Source organism: Camelus bactrianus, chromosome 14 (genome assembly GCF_048773025.1).
Source record: "Camelus bactrianus isolate YW-2024 breed Bactrian camel chromosome 14, ASM4877302v1, whole genome shotgun sequence".
Taxonomy (NCBI): Eukaryota; Metazoa; Chordata; class Mammalia; order Artiodactyla; family Camelidae; genus Camelus; species Camelus bactrianus.
Window position 1 is genome coordinate 28,639,268 of NC_133552.1, and position 16,112 is coordinate 28,655,379.

The 16,112-nt window shown below is 31.3% G+C and overlaps 1 long non-coding RNA gene across 1 annotated transcript in view; it reads left to right on the forward strand.

Moving 5' to 3' along the window:
* LOC141579764 (uncharacterized) overlaps positions 1-5,816 on the forward strand; it is a 42,406-nt gene extending 36,590 nt beyond the window's left edge. Inside the window, exon 3 of the long non-coding RNA XR_012511725.1 lies at positions 2,325-5,816. This is a non-coding gene — a long non-coding RNA (uncharacterized LOC141579764). The remainder of the gene's footprint in view (positions 1-2,324) is intronic.
* Positions 5,817-16,112: the final 10,296 nt, after the last annotated feature.

A 16,112-nucleotide genomic window follows, 5' to 3' on the forward strand; every position in this document is an offset into this window, starting at 1 on the left:
CTTCTTTTCGTGCTCCTGGCATTCTCAATTACCATGATTTTAATTCCACCCACATCTTTTCCTCAATTCTGTCTCTGACTTCTATAGTTGGATCTCTTCTTTTTCTAAGAAGTTTCGTGAATTTGTAATATTTTTATATGCCCTTTACATCCTGATAGCACTCTGACAGTCTAAAAGAAAACTTAAATGTTGTATGACTTGATCTCAGTAGTTAGTATGAAATTATTTTTAAGAGAGCTACCCCAATAGGTACCAACATTTAAATGTAGTATAACTCATGATAAAAATGAGTATCTAGATTGTAATATAATGTATTTGCTAAGTAATCTTCCACACTTTTCCTCCTATTAATGGTGCAGTGTATTTCCCTGCTTGTTGACTTTGGTGCTAGTCATTTGATGTATTTTGGACTATAAAATATCAGCAGATATAAAGAAAGCAGAAGCTTTAACTGTGCTTATATAGTGGGGCTTGTCCCTGTTTCAGCCATTGCTATAAAAATAATTTACCAAGGCTACCTCACTGGTCCAAGGAGGATGAGAGACATGGGAAACAGCTGCCTCAAGATGAGCCCAGCTTTGATCTGTCAACCATGCCAGGCATGCGAGAAATAATATATTGTTAATTTAAGTCACTAGGTTTGGAAATGCATTGTTATACTGAATACAGGAATTAGTACTGATAAGTGGGGTGCTGCAATTACACATATATAATATATGTGTAATTTTATACTTAATATATATACATAAATACATATATATTATTTGTTTAAGATTGAAAAGTGTTAGGGTGGTAGATGAGAAACCTGTCATAAGATATAAGGAGTTAAATGCTTAAAATTTTGCAAACCATGTTACATGTTATGTAGTAGCAGGGTGACCATCTATCCCAGTTTGCCTGGAATTGAGAGGTTTCTTAGAATGTAGGACTTTCATTACTAAAACTGGGAAAGTTCTAGGCAAATCAGAATGAAGTGATCACCCTATGAAATGTTGAAACATTTGTTGCCTGCAATATAGTAAATGCACCTTAAGAGGTTGTTCACTGAGTAAGATGATAGCCAGGTGGATACCAAAATCGTGAGCTTGGTGCCTTTAGTTGCATATAATGCTGTTCTGCAATAGAAAGAGGTCAGGGAATAACTGTCCAGTTTGTAAACAGAATAGTTGGTTCTGAAACTGAAACATTTTCTCCCCTCTAACTTCTCCTTCCAACAAATTTTAAAAACAGGATGCAGACAGTAAAATATAGCCTCATGGTGAAAATTAAGTCAAGGATTTGGCCTTAACGTCCCTTTGTTAAATTCTCTAGACTACCTCATCACTTCCTTTTCTAATTACAGGAGGAATACTTAACACATATTAATTGATTTGCTATCTAGCCAAGGGCTCCCCATGTTAGTGTTACTGAAGTATCTGGGAAATGTGGTCCATTCCTTATATGACCTATGCTAAAAAGTAAAGAGAGAATATGGAAGTAGTAAAGCATGTGTGATGTAAATAAAAATGTTTTGCTATGGTCAATAATAATAGCTTATAATCTTGATACGATATTTAGTTATGTTTTTGTAGTAGAAAGAATGCCTCAATAATAACGTTTAAAGCTCCAAATATCATTAAAAATATCAATGTCACAGATAGACTCAAAGTAATTATAAAATATGGAAAAGCTGAAGTTTACTAAGTGAAAAGCAAAATAAATACACAAAATGATCAGATTATTGAGCAAAACCATTTTGTTATGTTTTGGAAAGTCAATTATACATGTGAGTCTGCATTGATAAAACAATACTAATTATTATTTTTATTGATGTTTATAGTTTATTTTAACTACATGAAAATAAAACTTTTTTTACATTTCTGAAAATTGTATCTCTGCAGTTTTCATAGCAGAATTATTGAACTACAGTAAGAGACAAAAGTTAGTTTATATGCCAAAAAGGAATGAACGAAATTGTTTTCTCTTTAGCAAGAAAGAATTTACTATTATTTACTATTATAATACACATTGAACAGTCAGTCAAAACCATTTATTGAGCACTTACTTGGGGCAACGCATTGGGGGAATATATGCATGTTTCCTTATATCTTTAAACAGCATTTAAATAAAAGAAGCAGAAGGGAAAAGGAATGAAAAACTAAAACACTAAATATTAGAAATTCATTCTACAAACATAGATTTCATTTGCAAAACTCACTAAAACAGTTAAAAAGTAAGTAGAGTGACTAGAATTTAAGGAAGCTTCTTGAGGTTCTCAGAAAAAAAAAAACTTTGGTTTATCAAAAGTAAATGCATTGCTAATATATGTTTCTCTCTTTTCCTAGATGCCTAACATATAATCACCTCCATTCCCAGGAAGTAAATTTTAACTTCAGTCTCCAAAAGAAGAACTCTGTGCTAACTGTATAATTACATGATTCAATCCATAAATACCAACTTTCTCACCAGCTGTCTCATCAGTTCACTTCTGCATCACAATCTGAGAAACTATCACTCCTCTCATAGAGGGCAGTGCTGTCTCAGAATAGTAAGACTGTTACTCTGAGAAATGAGACTGGGCTCTATCGATCTAAAGATGTCGTCTGGGGAAACTTGCATCATTGCCACTCATGTATCTCTGTTCATTTCACAAACCTTCACTTTGGCAGTGGAGAAGGTAAAAATAGTCAAACACCCAGAGAAAACTAATACTCTTCCAACATTATGCTCCACTTGTCATCAAGTACAATGCTCTTGTCATCATCTTATTGGAAAAAAATTTAAAAAGAAAAACACTGTTTAGATTTAGCATGCCCAGTCTCCACTCTGCCTCCTCTTCTCTTCACCTCCTATTGAAAACCTCACTCTTCCTCTGATTTATGTTTTCTCAGTAAATGGCATTGTTGTTTACCCCACTGCCTAAGCAGGTGCTTCACAGTCATCTTTGCTTTGCTTTCATATATCCAGGTTTAAATAAGTTCCAAATAATCTTTCTTTGAATTTTTAACTTCCACCTCCACTGTGCACATCATATGCACTCAATATATGAGAATTGTTATAATATACTCCTTAGCAAGGCCCTTTGCTACTGTCCACTTTTCTAACATCCCCTTTAGCTGTATCTTCTCATGCTTACTGGATTGTATATTTCCCCAAAAATGCACTTTCAATTTGTTGTTTTGCACAGACTAGGGTTATATTTGGACTGTGTTCCCCCAAATTTTTCTACTGGGTGAATTAACTCCTACTCAACATCAAATTTGAGTTACATAAATTTCCCTGACTCCCACCCTTATTGAAATAACTCTCTGTGTTCCCATCAAGCTTTCTATCCATTTTTAATGTATCATTTATGTTACATTTTAGGTGCTTGTCCTTGTTTCCTATGGTGGGATCCTGAGACTAGGAGTCATGTCTTATTTTTCTTTGAATTTCCAGAGAATGGTAGAGTACTTATAATATTAAAGGCATTTGATAAGTTGTTTATATTTTCTTTTATTTCTATTCTTTTTATGAACATTATAAAAATCCTATGATTTATGAAAGTCTAAAGTGTAGTAATGGTCTCTGTGCTATAGTAAGTGTAGAAGTGATTATCATTTAATAGAACCATAGGAGACGGAAAGTTTTCATGGCCACTGAGAGTGCTATGGATACAGAAATGTCTGTGAGATTTAGCAAATAAAAATACAGGACCTCCAGTTAAATTTTAAGATCAGATAGACATGAATTATTTTTAGTATAAAAATATTACATAGGACATACTTATACTGAAAAAGTATCTGTTGTCTGACTTCCAAGTTTAACTGGGCATCCTATATATTATCTCTGAGTGCTAGAGATCAGAGGAAGTGGAAAGCACACAATGGAAGATAAGCAATAGTTAGGGTGACTGTAAGTCCTGGTTTGTTCAGAAGAGAACCGGTTTATATTTACTGTTCTCACATAACTACCAAAAATTCCCACTTTGACCCTCAAACATGATCAGTTTGAACATGAATTGTATGATCACAGCAAATATCAATAGGAACTCAAATCATTATTTAACAATTATGAGATGACAAGTGGAATATTGCAATCAATTCTGGAAATTCAGTTTTGAAGAGTTATTACAAACCAAAACTTATGTTATATAAACAAGATTATACTGTCTAGCACAGGGAAATATATACAAGATCTTGTGGTAGCTCACAGTGAAAAAAATGTGACAATGAATATATGTATGTTTACGTGTAACTGAAAAATTGTGCTCTACACTGGAATTTGACACAACATGTAAACTGACTATAACTCAATGAAAAAATGTTAAAAAAATTGTTTAAAAAACAAACAAACAAACAAAAACTTACAGCTTTGACAGCAGAGGAAGACTGTTGGAATGAAGTTTCCAGACAGTGTGAAGAATAGTAGATGGACCTGGAGATACTTGTTCAGCTGAGAAGTAAGAAATGGAGACAGTAACTACTCAAGTTTATTGTAACATAGAAACAGAGTATAAATGTACTGTGTGTCACTCCAAGAAGGAAATAGTAGCAAATGTAGAAGGTAGGATCTTTAAGGCCCTAATTGTGGCCGATATTTTCTGTCTCTCTAGTTCCCCTTGCAATTTGTTTCAATCAACTTGTCCCGCTTTCGGATCCTTGAATGTAGTTGTCTGCTTCCTTCTTCAGAACATGCAACTCCCATTCTCCTCACTCTGACCTCTCAAATGAAACCATCTTTCCTCTCTTTCCCTCCTGTGGGCATCCCCCATCCCTGACCTCCAACTTCCACTTAACTCCCTTCTCTCAGTTCATGCAACAATACTTTTTTTCAGCATGATTTTTTGTGAGAACTTGGAGGACATAAGTCTTCCCAGCTAAACATTAACAGTGACTTTTATTATTTCCTTGTCTGTATTTATCTCAGTTTATAATAATATATTTTTGTTATTTCTTCATTATTTTATGTCTTTTCTATTAGACTGTAAGCTCTGTGATTTTGATGTATTCTACATATCTGGCATTAAATAAATACTTGCAGCAAAAATGCACGAATATAAGGAAATAGTTTAACAGAAGTGAAATTTAATAAAGACTCCATCCGTCCAGATGCAAAATGGACTGTCTTTAAATTACTGAACTTGTGATCACTTGACATTTTTAACCAAAGAATGAATGACCATCTGTCAGTGATAAGGATGTTCCAGAAGTGTTTACACAAATAACGAAGAGGGAAGTTGATGGTCTCTGAGGTTTTTTCTGACCTTTATATTCTGTGACTTACAAATGAACTTTATAACACAACTTGCTTGTAAATTAGAACTGCCAATATTTCACAAATAATTATTCTGAAATACTATAAGACCCATTGAGTATTGCACATTAAATTAGTGATCAATTGTTGAGTAAAATAGTGAAATTAAGAGATGATTTTCTTTATTTTTCTTCCATTTCAAGATAAGAATTTGATGACACATTAATTCAATGAGGTGTCAAACTGAAGTATAGTCTAGATTAAGATTTAGAATGCAAGATTCAACAAGCTTCCTTTGCATGTTGCATAGTGAAATCTTCAATTCCTTAAAATATAAGAAAAATAAGTATATTGTTTGGAATACTGAATGATTAGAACTAAATAATATAAAATCTTATTCAATGTTCTAGTGAATTTACAACTACTACTAATTTCATAAAATTCTGCAATTTCCATTTACTTTGGCTTCAATGTCAAAAAATATATTATACATGATGTCAAATATTATATAGTATTTTCTGCCCACAAAATTAGTTCTTCACTTTAAAGAACTAAATCTACTTGTTTCTAAAAACTTATCATCTTACAAGGAAAATATGCTTATAAATTTAGACACTTATAATAAATTAGATGCCATAAGAAAAATAGTATTTCAATTACTCATAACATGGAAATGTTGACACTAGTAACTGTTATTTTTTAATTTAAATAATATGTTATTATGAAATGCATTAACCATTATGCATGTACATGATATTTATGCTCTTTTGTTTATTTAATACTTTCTTAGTGCTTATGTAATGGTAGGCAGTATTCTTTTTTTAACTATTTTAAAATATTAATTCTTAATATTAACTGCTTTTTAAATATTAACTGGTTAAGTCCTGAAAAAAATCCTACAATAGAGGTACTATTAATTTGCTATTTCACAGAAGAAGAAACTAAGACAAAGATGTTTAGTCAATTGACAAAACTCACAGGTTGTAATAGTGAAACCACCTTTGAATCAAGGCTGGTTTTAGAACAAGGCCCTGGGATAAAAAATGAAGAATATGGTACTGGCACAAAAACAGACACATAGATCAATGGAACAGGATAGAAAGTCCAGAAATAAACCCAAACACTTATGGTCAATTAATCTATGACAAAAGAGGCAAGAATATACAGTGGAGAAAAGACAATCTCTTCAATAAGTTGTTCTGGGAAAACTGGATAGCTACCTGTAAAAGACTGAAACTAGAACATTCTCTAACACCATATACAAAAATGAATTCAAAGTGGATCAAAGACTTAAATGTAAGACCAAATACTATAAAACTCCTAGAGGGAAATATAGGCAGACTACTCTTGGGCATAAATCACAGCAATATATATTTTAAACTGGCTCTTGGAGTAAGGTAAATAAAAGTAAAAATAAACAAATGGGACCAAATTAAACTTGAAAGCTTTTGCAGAGCTAAGGATACCATCAACAAAGGGAAAAGACAGCCTACAGACTGGGAGAAAATATTTGCAAATGATGAGACTGACAAGGGACTAATTTCCAAACTATACAAATAGCTCATATACCTTAATATCAAAAACAAACAAACAAACAAAAAGCAAGCAACCCAATCCAAAAATTGGCAGAAGAGCTAAATAAGCAATTATCCAATGAAGACATGCAAATGGCCAACGGGCACATGAAAAAATGCTCATCATTACTAATTGTCAGAGAAATGCAGATAAAAACTACCATGAGATATCACCTCACACCAATCAGAATGGTCATCAATGAAAAGTCTACAAATTATAGATGCTAGAGAGGGTGTGGAGAAAAGGGAACCCTCTACATTGCTGGTTCGAAGTGTAGACTGGTCCAGCCACTATGGAGGACAGTATGGAGGTTCATTAAAAAACTAAAAATGGACTTACTATGTGATCTAGCAATCCCCACCCCTGGGCATAAACCCAGAGAAAAATATAATTCAGAAACACATGTGAACCTCAGTGTTCACAGAAGCACTATTTACGGTGGCCAAGGCATGGAAGCAGCCCAAATATATATACACATCTTGACCCAGTCATCTAGTGGTGGACATTTGGGATATACATACACACACATACACACACACATACATACATATATATATAGTATTATATATACAATATAATACTATATATATATATATACACATACACACACACACAATATAATACTACTCAGCCATAAATAAGAAGAAAATAATGACATTTGCAGCAACATGGATGGACCTGGAGATTGTCATTCTAAGTGAAGTGGGCCAGAAAGAGAAAGAAAAATGCCATATGATATCATTTACATGTGGAATCTAAAAAAAAAAGGACGCAAATGAACTTGTTACTTAGATGATTGATTCCTTGAATATGTGTGAGCACATTTGACTGTCCTTTATGATTGGATTACTGCATTCTGTTGATTCTTATTTTGTGGCTTTAATCTTTTGATTACTATGTAAGTTTAAAAAGCTAAAGCTCTAAACTGTTCTTGGAAACAATGAGCAGTACATATATGTAAACTGAAAAAACTATATGCAGTATATGGTATATATGTATTTACATGCAACATATTGTATATGTGCAGTCAAACTGTAACAATTCTACATAATAAAACTGAAAAATTGAAAAAAAAAGAGTAAAAGTCTCCTGTCCCATTCCTTCCTCATGTTTTAACACTTCTTAGAGGTAAGCATATTTTGCCTTTAGTGCTCATACTATTTCTGGCAGACATCACTATAACTTTAAATAGAGAATATATACTGCTGCTTACTAATTTTTTTAAAACATAAGGAAATTTAAGCACACTACTTCTAATTATCTTTCAACCTCCATTTCCATCCTTTTGTTAGTTGTGTTTTGGTTTTTAGTTCTTACCTTTAATCCTTTAAGAAATGTGCTTAAATATCTAATTTTCATCCATTGACTTCAGCTGTTTTTCATGTAGACAACTCTTCTCTTACCTTTTATCCTCATCTTATTTGAGCCAGGGCAAGTATATTATCAAAACTTGTATGATTTGCATTTTTAGAGAAGTATGATTGATTTAAAAGTTAAAAACAAGCAAAAAATCATTGACATATTATGCTTACATAATTATGATTTAACTCAGAACCATGTGCTATGAAGGGCATAATGCAATGCCATTAAAATTTGAGATCTTTACCTTTTTTTTTCTTATAATTATTCAGAATCATGCTATAGTTTTCTTTGCTTGAATGATGACCATGCTTTTATCAAATACAACTTTAGATTTCCACAGATTTTCTGTATTTTTATGTACTTTATTGAAGAGGTGTAGAATGGTCTTCTGATCCATTGATCATATATGTCAAATATCAGATTCAATTTTATACATAATCATTTCACAGAGTTTGCCTTATGGGTAATTCCTATAACAATATTTGCATATATGTGCATAAGTATATATGACTGAGTAGATTTTCACACTTAAAAGATGTTTAAATAGGTACAATTGTATAACAGGAAAAACTGTATAGTGTTATTACATATGGAATAAGTTTATGAAATATTTCAATTTGCAGTTTGTCAGTATAATGTAGGATATATTTTTAGTTCCTTAGTTAATAAAACCATTATGTGCCTATAATAATCCATTAGCCCCCAAGGAATATAAAATAATTATACCAAGTAACCTATTGCAAAAATATTTAATACTGAGTTACCTTGCTTTCACTAGGTCAATTGTTTATATATTTGAATATTTTTTCCTCTCAATAAAATCAGTAATCCTGAGACTTTGAAACAAATCCACTTTACTTTGTCCAGTACCTTGTAAGAGCATAATTGCTCACAGTGGTTGCCATTTACGTTTTCAGGGAGACTTTTTAGTGTATTCTCATCATTAGATGTAATTTCTTTATCTGCATTTTATGATAACATTGAACAAGGTGCTAAATATTGTGATACATCTAGTTACTAAGATGACTTTGTTCCATGAACATAAACATTCCTTGTTTGCAAGATCACCCTTTTCCTATGCCATTTAAGGGGAGGATTCAGGAGAAAAGGAGAGGGGGAGAGACATTTAATTAGTGGTATGACAATAATCTAAGAAAAGCAATGGGCAAAGATGTCTGCTGCACTAACTTAAACCTATTACCATTGTGTATATTTTATTCATATGGAGAGTTATATTTACTCTGGGCATTTTCCTATTGTGGTTACTCAATGTCTATTTTTTTTTAACATTATTGCTTTTATCTCATTTTAAATGTTAAGATTTGGTCAATTATACCATAATAATCTAGAATACATGTAGTATTAGTATTAACATTTTCAGTCTTAGAGTAACCAATAGATTCTTCTGAAAAACTTAGTTCAAATAATTTAAAAGTGACTAACAAACACTGTAAAAAATATAGGATTATATAATGGAATGGATCATTCTATCACATGTTTTAAAATAATATAATGGGAAGTAAAACTTACCTCAGATTTTACCATGAAGATAATCTTATATTATGCTGTGAAAATAATCATGCTCACATATCATTAATGAATGTCCATAAATGGAAAAATATCATCAACACTTTTGCATTAAAATATTTTGGGGAAAATAACCTAAATAAGCATCTACATTGCATACAGATACACTCACAAAATATAGAATATTTTATTAATCAATATACCAATCACTACTAAGCTGCTGTTGCTTGCAGACACAAATTACTTACAAGTTTATGCCAAGATAATGAATTTTTCATTAAAGCCTGGATCAATGTTTCTAGAAAAAAGATATGTTAAGGTAGTATCATCATATTCACAATTCAGATCACCTATACAGCTAAAACTTCATCACAAACTGATGCTGTTCTTCATGGTGGACATTTTTGAGTTTCACTAAAAGTTAAAAAGTCAATATATGGGTGGAAATTTCATTTAAAAAGTGGGATTTTTAACCATTGATTAAACCCTAAATAAATTCCTCAAGTTTCAGGGGACAATACAGTTGATTTCAGGATGTTCTGGAAGAAGGCAAGTATAGGCAATTAATGATGTGAGGATAAATGAGAACACCTAAGTTTTATGTATGCTTACTTTGTTAAAAAATAAGAGAAAGTTTTATATGTATTCTCAGTCTAGAAGAAAGTGATTATGATAATTTTGGCACTGAAAATAATATTTTTCAATGATTTTAACTTGTCATCCTTAAAAAAAAAATTCTCTTGTTTGACAACAACTATCAAACATTTATTGCTGGAGTGATAATAGCATGAGGGTAAAGTATCCCTGCATATAATTCTGGTTAGATAACATTAAAGCTCTCATAGAAAGAGAAACAGTATAAAACCTCTTTTATATAACACTTCATTTACTTTGAGTTGAATTTTATCTTAAAATAACTACAGTGTTTAAAAACAAGAGAAGGTGAAAAGGTATAATTCATAAAGGAAATAAACACAGCTAAATGTAATCAGTTTGAAAAGACGACAAAGCATTCATTTAAGTAGGAATGAAATGTAAATAGCTTCATTTATCAGAGTAAGACGGGAATCTTGATTTCCCTAATATGGAGAAAATATTTGTTGAGTTGGAGACAATTGTGAAGAAGTAGTTTCAGACAAAGAGTAAAGAAAATAATTTTGGAAAGCTTATTTTAAGTAGAGGGCCGAATAATCAAACAAATCAATGCTGTATTATTTCCTTACTTTGCTCTTGGTCTTTTTCTACTAGCATCTTTTGTCATGGGAAAGTTGATATGTTATTTATGTTTGATAATATTATTCTCCTATTAAAAGGCTTCAGTGGTTCCTTGCTGCTTGCAAAATAAGTCTGAAACTACACAGCAAGGCAATTTCAATTGTCGCTTCAGTTTTTGTTTCATGTTTTTTGTATCACCAATAGGTCCAATATTCAGGACTATTATATGGTTGCATATCCAACTCAATTTTCTTTTTAAAGAAATGACTGTGAAATTTTGTAATATAAGGTTATTTAAGATATCAGAGACATAAAAGAGTTGGTGTCATAATTTTTCACTTTTTTATTTATTCCAATATATTTATTGGCTATGGTAAATGGTAAGGATCTTCTTTGTCTAATTACATGTTGCTCATTCTATGTGAGCAACTACTACATTGATTGAAATGATGTTAAATAACATCTTAAAATTAAAAAGAATAATACCTTTAAATTCTTGTACAAATATACATTTTGAATTAAAATGCAAGAAGGGTTTATTTTACTGTAAATTCAATATATTCTGTAATTATGATAACATGATTTTTTGAAATAGGAATATTTATTTCCAATTGAGTCTATCTTTCAAAAAGTTGATACTATTTTACAAATATGAGATGAAAATTTTTACAAGCTTCCATAATTTAATGGGGGCAAATCAGGAAACTTCCTATGCACACACATGGGTACACAAAAATTTTATTTTTAGGTCATTGGCATATAAACAACCCCAAAATACCAATAATGAATTAGATCTAAAAGATTTTAAAGATGACTACTTGAAAATGCATAGTTATAGAAGTAATTCATATAGTTTATAATTTGGATTCTAGAAACTTTATTTTCTCTTCTTTTTTTTTCTTTTTTTATAATATATGAGTGATAATCATGTCCCTATAAATTGTATATATATTATTAATCAGCACCCAAATACCTATGATAAGTATGTTAGATTTTTGAAGAAAGAAAATTATATTTTCAGTATCAGGTAACATTTTATGAAAAGAGCTTTTACATCAATGAATTTACTTAAAACCACATATAGTATATTGCTCATGCCATATTCTTTAAACAATAATTTTGGAGCAACCCCTATGTGTTATCTGATCTGTATATACCTGATGAAGTCTGTGACTAGGGTTACAGTGATATATTTCATTTAAGCTTAAAACAATGTAGTTTTTAAAGAGTTGTTGGTAAGGATAAAGCTCAGTGCAATTACTTATTCAAAAGAAAAACTTTCTTCTCCTCCATCTGTTTAAGTTTTATTTTTTTGTGTGGGGGAGTCCTACTATTTTTTAGTATCTTTTCTTTTTACACATTCTTTTCCATGTGAACCTACCAAGTGTCCACATGCTGCCACATTTTATTATGATTTATTTTTCTTAAAACACAAACCAAACTATGTCACTGTACAGTCTAGAATCATTCAGTTGTTTCTCAGAGCCTATAGAATACCAATTCTGTTTCTTTGCAAGAGATAAAAGGCTGGTCCATCCCGTCTTTCTAGCTCTCTCTCTCTCTCTCAACATTTGTTCCTCATATTCTTTGCAATTCAGTTTTATTGGGCTACCAATGGGTCCTCATGAAGCTGTGAAATTTCACATGTCAATGCCTTGAAACTTGTAATTTTAGGAAACTCATAATCTTCAGGATTTAACTAAAAATGCTATTTGTTTCTTTCTCTTTTTTCTAGATATTTGTATGTGTAGTCAAGCTGACATCAATGTACCTTTATTTTATTAATGGTGTATATATCTGATCCATACTTAGCTGGGAATGCCTCAAAAACTTTGCATCTCCTGGGCCTTAGAACAATACTGCACTCAATATAAAAAGATAGAATAACTGACATTGGGATAAAAGAACTATGTAAAAATTTATGTCTTAACACAATTTCTACTGGTGTGAGTTTAGACTTTGATTTAGAATAGGGATTAATTCTAAAATTTGTATACAAACACAAAAGACCTCTATAACCAAAACAATTTTGAGAAAGAAAAACAGAACTGGAGGAATCACTCTCCTTGACTTCAGACTATACTACAAAGCTACAGTAATTAAAAGAGGATTGTAGTGACCCAAAAACAGACACATAGATGAACAGAATAGAGAACATAGAAATAAACCTACACACTTAAGGTCAATTAATCTAGGACAAAGGAGGCAAGAATACACAGTGGAGGAAAGATGGTCTCGTCAATAAATGTTGCTGGGAAAACTGGGCAGCTACAAGTGAAATAATGAAATTAGAACATTCTCCAATACTGTATATAAAAATAAACTCAAAACAGAGTAAAGACCTAAATGTAAGACCTGACATTATAAAACTCTTAAGAAAACATAGATGAAAGACTCTGACATAAATAGTAGCATTTTTTTGATCTTTCTCTTAAAGCAAAAAAAATAAAAGCAAAAAGTAAACAAATGGAACCTAATTAAACTTAAAAGCATTTGCATAGCAGAGGAAACCATCAACAAAGCAAAAGGACAACTTACTGAATGAGATAAAATATTCACAAATGATATGACTGATAAGAGGTAAAAGGTTAATATCCAAAATATACAAACAACTTGTAAAGCTCAGCATCAAAAAAAAAAACACACAAAAAAACCTAAATAACTTGATTATAAAATAGGCAGAAGACCAGAATAGACATTTTTCAAAAGAAGACATACAGATGACCACAGGCACATGGAAAATGCTCAACATTATCAACCATCAGAGAAATGCAATCTGTAATGAGACATCACCTCACACCTATCAGAATGGCTATAATCAAAAAGAATATAACTAACAAATCTTGATGAGAATGTGTAGAAAAGGAAATCCTCATATACTCTTGATGAGAATGTAAATTGTTGCAGCTACTGTGGAAAACATTATAGAGGTTTCACCAAAAACTAAAAATAGAACTACTATATGACCCAGCAATTCCACTCCTTGACATTTATCTGAAAAAAATAAAAAACAACTCACTAATTCAAGAAGATAAATGCACCCCAATGTTCATAGCAGTGTCATTTACAATTGCCAAGATATGGAAGCAAACTAAGTGTCCATCAACAGATGAATAGATAAAGAAGATGTGGTGTGTATGTGTGTGTGTATATACATTAATATTTATATTATTTATATTTATATTTATATTTATATTTATATATACACACAATGGAATACTACCCAGCCAGAAAACAGAATGAAATTTTGCCATTTGAAGCAACATGGAAATATAATGCTGTATATTAACTATATCTTAATAAAAATTTAAAACTAAAGAATACAGAATGTTTGTTTACACTTCTTTTAAATTTCTTACCTGTAAGAAGACTTTCTAGATTGACCCTAGATTTTCATATTTATGTTTGCAAGCTTATATATTTTCAAATATGTAAATATTTCTCATGATTTTCTAACAATTGTGTATTCAAGTTCAAGTTCACTAAGTCAGGAGCAATAGGTTGAGATAATTATATATTAAACAAATATATATTATGCATACATAGCACATACACATATCACTACATATTATATATATTTATACATCACATTGCATAAAATATGTGTATATTGTCTATGTATATATATTTACATATATTTGTGTTTTCAGTAAATTTATGGGAAGTAGCTACATTCAAATTAATAAGCTATAGAAAAATAATTTTCAGGATATAATAATAGAGAGATTATAAATGTGGAAACTGACAAACTAATTGAACCATAACAGAGGCCATGCTTAATAGATTGCAAAGATAGAAACAAACTAATACATATACAGAAACTGTCATAAATATAGATTTGTGAAATCTTTTTTCACAATTTTCACACATTAAAATACATTGTATTGTTAAAATGTTAAAGATGTAAGGTGATACCTTAAAGATACTTAACTACAGTCTGTAACTACTGTCATGTATGAAATTGTCTATTATTTTAATCCAAATATTCCTCTTCAATATCTAGATATTTCTCTTAGCCTCACAGTTTGGAAATCAATCTATAGATCTTCTGTCTTAACCAATAGCATAAATTGCCTTTAAGCTAATTATACAAACATTTTCAATTTTATTTAAACCAGTGGTTTCCAAACGGAGGTGGCTTTACCCTCAGGTGGACATTTGACAGTGTTTATTTGGATGTCAGAGCCTGGGGAGGAGATGATACTGACATCTAGTGGATAGAGGCCAAGGTTGCTCCTAAACATCCTGCAGTGCACAGGACAACCTCCAATAAAGATTACTTGATCCAAAATATTAATATTGCCATGGTTGACAAACCTCACTTTAAGCAAGTTTTGTTCAGTCCCACGAGAATAATGCAAGATCTGTTAAAAAAAGTGAATTATCCCCAGTTTCCATGTGACCTAAGCAACATTATGTAGAATCAACACTAGTTTGTATTTCAAAATTATTATAAACAAACAAACAAAAACTTTCAAAGCCTCTACTGAGTTGATGGTATTTTCTATTGCTATTTTTTAATGGGAGTATAGTCAGTTACAATGTATCAATTTCTGGTGTACAGCACAATGTTCCAGTCAGGCATATACATACTTATTTTCATTTTCATATTCCTTTTCATTTAAGTTTATTACAAGATATTGAATACCTGTGCTGAACAGAAGGAATTTGTTTAATATATTTTTATATATAGCAACTAACATTTACAAATCTCAAACTTCCATATTTACCCCTTCCCACCCCCTTTCCCCTGGTAATCATAAGATTGTTTATTATATCTGTGAGTCTGTTTCTGTTTCATAGGTGAGTTCATTGGTGTCCTCCATTTTCTTTGTTTAGATTCCACATATGAGTGATATCATATGGTATTTTTCTTTCTCTTCCTGGCTTACTATACTTAGAATGATAATCTCTAGGTCTATCCATGTTGCTGCAAATGGTATTATTTTATTACTTCTTTATCACTGAGTAGTATTCCATTGTATAAATATACCACACATCTTTATCCAGTCACCTGTTGATGGACATTTAGGTTGTTTCCATGTCTTGGCTACTGTATGCAGTGCTGCTATGAACATCGGGGTGCATGTTTCTTTTTGAATTGGAGTTCCTTCTCAATATATGCCTAGGCGTGGGATTGCTGGATCACATGGTAAGTCAATTTTTAGCTTTTTGAGGAATCTCCATACTGTTTTCCATAATGGCTGCACTAAATTACA